Source organism: Agelaius phoeniceus, chromosome 4 (assembly GCF_051311805.1).
Source record: "Agelaius phoeniceus isolate bAgePho1 chromosome 4, bAgePho1.hap1, whole genome shotgun sequence".
Classification (NCBI taxonomy): Eukaryota; Metazoa; Chordata; class Aves; order Passeriformes; family Icteridae; genus Agelaius; species Agelaius phoeniceus.
The window spans coordinates 5796129-5801790 of NC_135268.1; positions in this window are offsets into that span (position 1 = coordinate 5796129).

A 5662-nucleotide genomic window follows, 5' to 3' on the forward strand; every position below is an offset into this window, starting at 1 on the left:
CACGAGGTGAGTGGCTTCACTGATGAGGCAGAGAAAGCTGGCCTGGGACCTGGGCACTGTTGTACATGTGGAGAGATCTGGAGAGGTTGTCTGGCTCAGATATGGATCCATTTCTCCTTTTGAGACCTTGAACTTCCTTGCACACCTAAACAGCTAATGGTAGAAATCAAACAAGAGTTGGGATATGAAGTCCCTGGACTACCCTGGAAAATGTTTTTGGCCATGAAGCACCCAGCAAGTCTAGTATTACTGGTGCTGAACAAAACCCTGAGGCACTTGGCTGTAATGATGTCAAAGAAGCGCCTTGTGACTCCAGCTTTAATTGCTGGAATGTAAAAGGAGCTATTCTGAAATAAATCTGAGGCCAACCATGAGAAAAATACCCACTGAGTAATTTTCCCATAGGAAGGACTCTATAAAATTGTACAAATAAACTAAGAGTCATAGAATATATTATTTTTATAGAATTTAAATGCAGGCAAGTTTTTTCTTGTATTACTCCTGAAAGAAGGACATAATAGTTCTTTCTTTATTGTCCAAAAATCATAAAAGTGCTGAGGAAAGGGGAAATCCTTTTAACTTCCACAGTGTTGAGGAAAGGGGAAATCTTTTCTAATTACCACAGTGCTAGGAAAGTTGTCCATGACACATTTCTGTAGCTATGTAATAGCTTCTCATCTACATCCTGTGTGATTGGAGAGCAACCTGTTTCAAACATCCAAACTCAAATATTTATGTTCAGTGTTTACAAGGCTCTCAGTTGTCTATTTCTCTTAAATCCTGATTGACTGTGTGAATATTTACTCTTCTTGCCTAGACAAAACCAAACTAGGGGCTGGTTGCTGTGCTGGCTTACATCTAGGCAAATCTCTAAGTCTTGGCTTTTAAGAAGAATTGACTTCAGGACAGTGAAGGAAATTTTGTGGTCAGTATTATCTTTGATGTTGCAGAATGCAACACTTGTCTGTGGTGTAGATGAGTTGAAAAAATAAAAGTGAGGGTAAATTTGATCTCTGTTTCAGCAGGCAGAGAGAACGTGAATTCTTGTATTAAGGTGATAATAGCTGAATGGCAGTGAAGAATCACTATGAAAAGGAGGAAATCCAGAAGTGGCCTATTAACAGTTGTACTGAAGAGCTGGTCCTTGACCTGACTTATGAGTTGTTGTGCTCCTCTTGTTGCTTTTGCTATTTTACCTATGGCCAGCAAGGGAAATGCCCCAGCCAAAACTTGTATCTGAGCTGACAGGTAAAGATGCACCTACCTGCTGATTTCTTGGGTATATGCATGTTCCTGATCTAACTGAAAGCATTGACCTGTGTGTTGAAATCAACATTTGCTGGGTGACTAGGCATGATGTGTGTGTGGAAGATTGTGCTGCTTTTTAAGTCTGAACATTTAACAGAGATGCAGAAATACAGCTGTTCAGAGACAAGGCTGGCATTAAGCACTTGCTGAGATGCTTATCTGAACCAAGACATGGAGGCAACTCTTAAGATATAGCTGGTATTGGAATTTTCCTGTCCAGTTAAAAATTTGGTTGATCAGAGATGGGAGATCTTTGTGTCTGGCAGTTTTTTGTTCTCTGTCTTCTCTTGGCCAGTCAGGAGACTAAGATGCATCTACATTTTCCATCTAACTTAGGCAAAAGTAAGACAGAAAGTGAGAGGAGCTGAAAAGTGACCCTCCATTTGGAAATGCCAGATGTGAAAAGAAGGTTGTGGTGTTTACTCAAAGGATTTTCTCCTTGCCAAAAGATAGTTACATATAGAAGATTTAGATGTCCCAGCAGCATATGATTAGAATTTGTGATGGCATTTGGATGTCCCTTCTAGACCTAAAAAATTTAATGTTGCCTCTGGCTTCTGTGTCATAAAATTTAAATTAGAATCACTAATTCTTTCAGAGTGCCAGAAATATTTTGTAAACAGTATTTTGCAGTGAAAAGCCTGGGCTTTTGGGATTTTGAGAAGAGTTATTTTTAGACAATAGTCCATGTCTAAGTCAATCCTCGAGAAGGATATAGAAAAAAAAATGGAGGAAATATGAACTGCCTCCTTAACAAGTGAACTCTGTCATATTAAATAAAATGTAGTGAAAGTAAGACCCAGTGCCATTAAACAGAGATCTCAGGCTCATGTTGCAAAGTGTAGAATTGTCTAAGTAAATATGAAACTGTGTTCAAATACATACTAGCCTTCAGTTTCAGGTTCATCAATTTGATGTATTTGACAGTAAAAGCAATTTTTTAATTGTGAAAAGCATCTAAAGTTTTTTACTGCCTTGTGTAGAGGTTTTGGTTTGCTAATTGTTTGATTTCCTGGCTAATGCACCAATTATGTAGTGGGTCTGGTGTTGCCTAAACGCCAGTGCACTCACTGGAATGTATTTACTCATTTTTCTGCTGTGAGATAAGCACCAGGAGAAGGAAGGTAAAACAGGCACAAACTTTAAAGGGTAGAAAGCAAACTTTATCAACAGGAAAATACAATAAGAAAAAAACCCCAAGAATAAACCTTCAGAACACTTCTCCTCCCCCATGCGTTCCTTTTCTTTTCCACTGACAACATACAGAGACAAAACTTGGGACTTTCAGTCAGTTATGCCAACTAGGGGAAAAATTAGCCATCCAGGAAAAGAAAAAAAAACAAACTAAATGGAAAGGCAGATAACCACTTTCAACTGAAAAACCTCTTGAACTGAAAAAAATAAAGTTGGATAATTTGGCAATCAATTGTCATTGTAATGAGATGAGTGAAGCATGCTCCTTTGAAGAGAAGAGGGAAGATGGATTCAAAATTAAGCACTGGAATAGGTGTAAATGAAGACTTTTCTTTGGTGAAAGTGCAATCCAGTCTCTCACTTTAAAAATTCAGCTTTGTTGCTGTGTTTTCTGGATTCAATTTTGTAACAGAATGGCTCCTATCCAGGGATAGATAAATAAGTTTAGAGAGGCTTAAAGACATTATCCCTGGGGAAAAGAAATATGTGCAGTAAAGAGTGTGTTTCTGGTATGAATGTTATGTAAAATCATCTCCTATATAAAAGCTTCTCCTAGCAGTGCCCACTATAAAATTATAATTGTGTGGAAAAAAAAAAAGCTCTCTTGAAAGAAGATATCCTGCTTCCACCCCAGAAAATTTAATAATGAAGTCTGCAATCAATAAATCCAGTGTGTGTGTATAGATGTTAAAAATGCTTGGGACAACAGTAAACCTGAAAAAACTCCTTGGTCATGTTTGGGCTTCTTAACTGAAACTTGAGTATTAAGATATGCTCTCTCCACATATGGCTTAAAAAGGCAAAAAGAGAGAAAAGCTAAAATAGGAAAAGAAGTTTTCAGAAACATCTGAAAGCATCTTCTAAAGGACAGAAAGAAGCAGCTCTCTTCCCTAGCCTCATGAGCTGGCAAGGGTGACCTCACAAGTTACTGTTTGGCTCCTGTTTGTCATTACTGCTAACTGATTGCAAAAATTAACTTTAGCATTTATGTATTCTGCAGTTGCTATTTAGGTCATAACCTTGTAGCAATGACTTTCACAGATTAACTGCTATATGTAAGGGAAGAAGGGAAGATAAAGAGGTGTTTTGAATTTTCTTTTTAAAAAAAATTGTCTGACTGAACCTCTTTTTCAAGAAAAGGTTTGTAGGAATTAAACAATTTATATTTTAAGTAATTTTATTATAATTCTTTAAGAAGTTATTCCTTGCCTTGGATATAGGGACTGAGCACATCTGATCACATCTTTTGCTTGTCTCTGGAATAATCAGCTATCATCTGTTCCTTTTGAAATGGAGACCCTTGAAGTGAACACAATATACCACTTGAATACGAATTTGATTTCTATGATGACTTTATGCAATCTTTCACTTTATTCTACTCCCTTTCTTATGTAGATTAGCAATGTATTGCTTTTTTAACTGTTACAGCATACACTGAACAGTATTACTGTTCTTTCAGAAGTGTTTCATTTGGGATTCAGACATTTCCAGAGCTCCAAGTGTCTTTAATGTGTTAATGTTTCATGTGAAAATGCTCTTTCTCTGCAACTGGTTTTCTTTTATTTCTTCCATGATGTTGTTTCCAATAGTCTTTTCAGTATCTTGAGAATGTACAAACTATCTCATACTCACACTCACTTCATTTCATGTGGTAAACAAAATTTTATGGATAGGATTTTTTTCCTAGTCTAGTCAGCGTCCTCTGAGAAATCCTACGGGGCAGAATTTTTGGACTCATGCTGTCCTACATGTGTATTGCTTTAAAGTTGTCATTGTGCAGAAATACACCTCCAACTAGTTATTTGGGGCAATGATCTTTTTCCATCAGAGCTGACACCAGGGAAGCAATTTCTGGCTTGATTAGGTGCTTACCATGACTTTCAAGTTGGTTGCTTGAGGATGACCTGTATTTGAGAGTTTATTTCCAGCTGGCTCCCCCTGCCTTCTAAATAATGCCCTAGGCTCTGTAGTGCTCATAGATGGCATCCTGAAGCAGCCCTCTGTCATGGTGCAAGACCTTTTAGTTGTTTCAGGTTCTGAAATCCCTTTCAGTTACCTTCCTGTTTTGGGCAGATGAACCTTAGCCTGCTGTTTGTAGATCTCTAATGGGGTTGATGGGAGGGGTGAGCTTGGTCAGCCATGCCTTGGGAAGTCTGTGAGTGACGTGACACGTGGAAGAAAGAATTTTGAAAAGGGGAAAGTAAAATGCAGCTGGGAGCTGATTTGTACCTGGTGCTGAAGGAAACATTCTCCAGATCAGCTGCTGCCCTCCTCAAGCCAGGCAAGGCAACATGTGGAACCTTTTTCCTTTGAGATTTTCCCTAAGAAAGAGGATTCACTCATGACCTGATGTTTGATTTCCTATGACCTACAGGTAGTTCTGAACAGGTGGGCTTGCTTGGGTTCAGCAGGAGGGCAAGACTGATAAAGGAATGGGTACGACTGGATAGCTGAAGGTTCCACGCCAGAATTCTGATTAATGTGACTCCACATTAGGCATGTAGTTGAAGGCTGAAAAGAAAAGCCCTTTTAGTAAATCCACTGAGAATAAGGGAAGCAGTGATAAATCCATTCAAGATTTTACACTTTTATCCAGTTCAAAAGTAGTGATAGAAGTAATCAATTCAAGATTTTACACTTTTATCGAGTTCAAAACGAATCTGATGAAAGTTTTTTTTTTTATCCCCATAGTTCAAGTACTAAACTTTTTTTTTCCTTGCTACTGGAATTTTTAACTTTCATATTTTGCTCATGGATATTAAGGGAGGTCTATCTTTATGGATATTAAGTGGTTGCTACCATAATGTTGCATAAATCTGTGACAAGATACAGCACAATTTCTTCTGAGGCAAATACAGTTTTTAAAAAGCCTTTTAAGGAAAGAAGCCTACTGATTGCATTCCATAACTATGAAATGTCTTGCATAAAATATCATAAACGTGGAAACTTCTTGCATTAAATGATGGTAATATATGCAGCTGCCTCCAGTAAAGGACACAGCAATGCCATTGGCATAAATACTACTTCAGTAACTGTTAGAAGCATACTTTGAAAAACATAGCTGACTAGCATTATATTATTTTACTAGTTTTTTGATGTAGGAAAACATTTATAGCAACTAAGTGTGAAACTTGAGAGGGGGGATGAAATTTCACTGCCT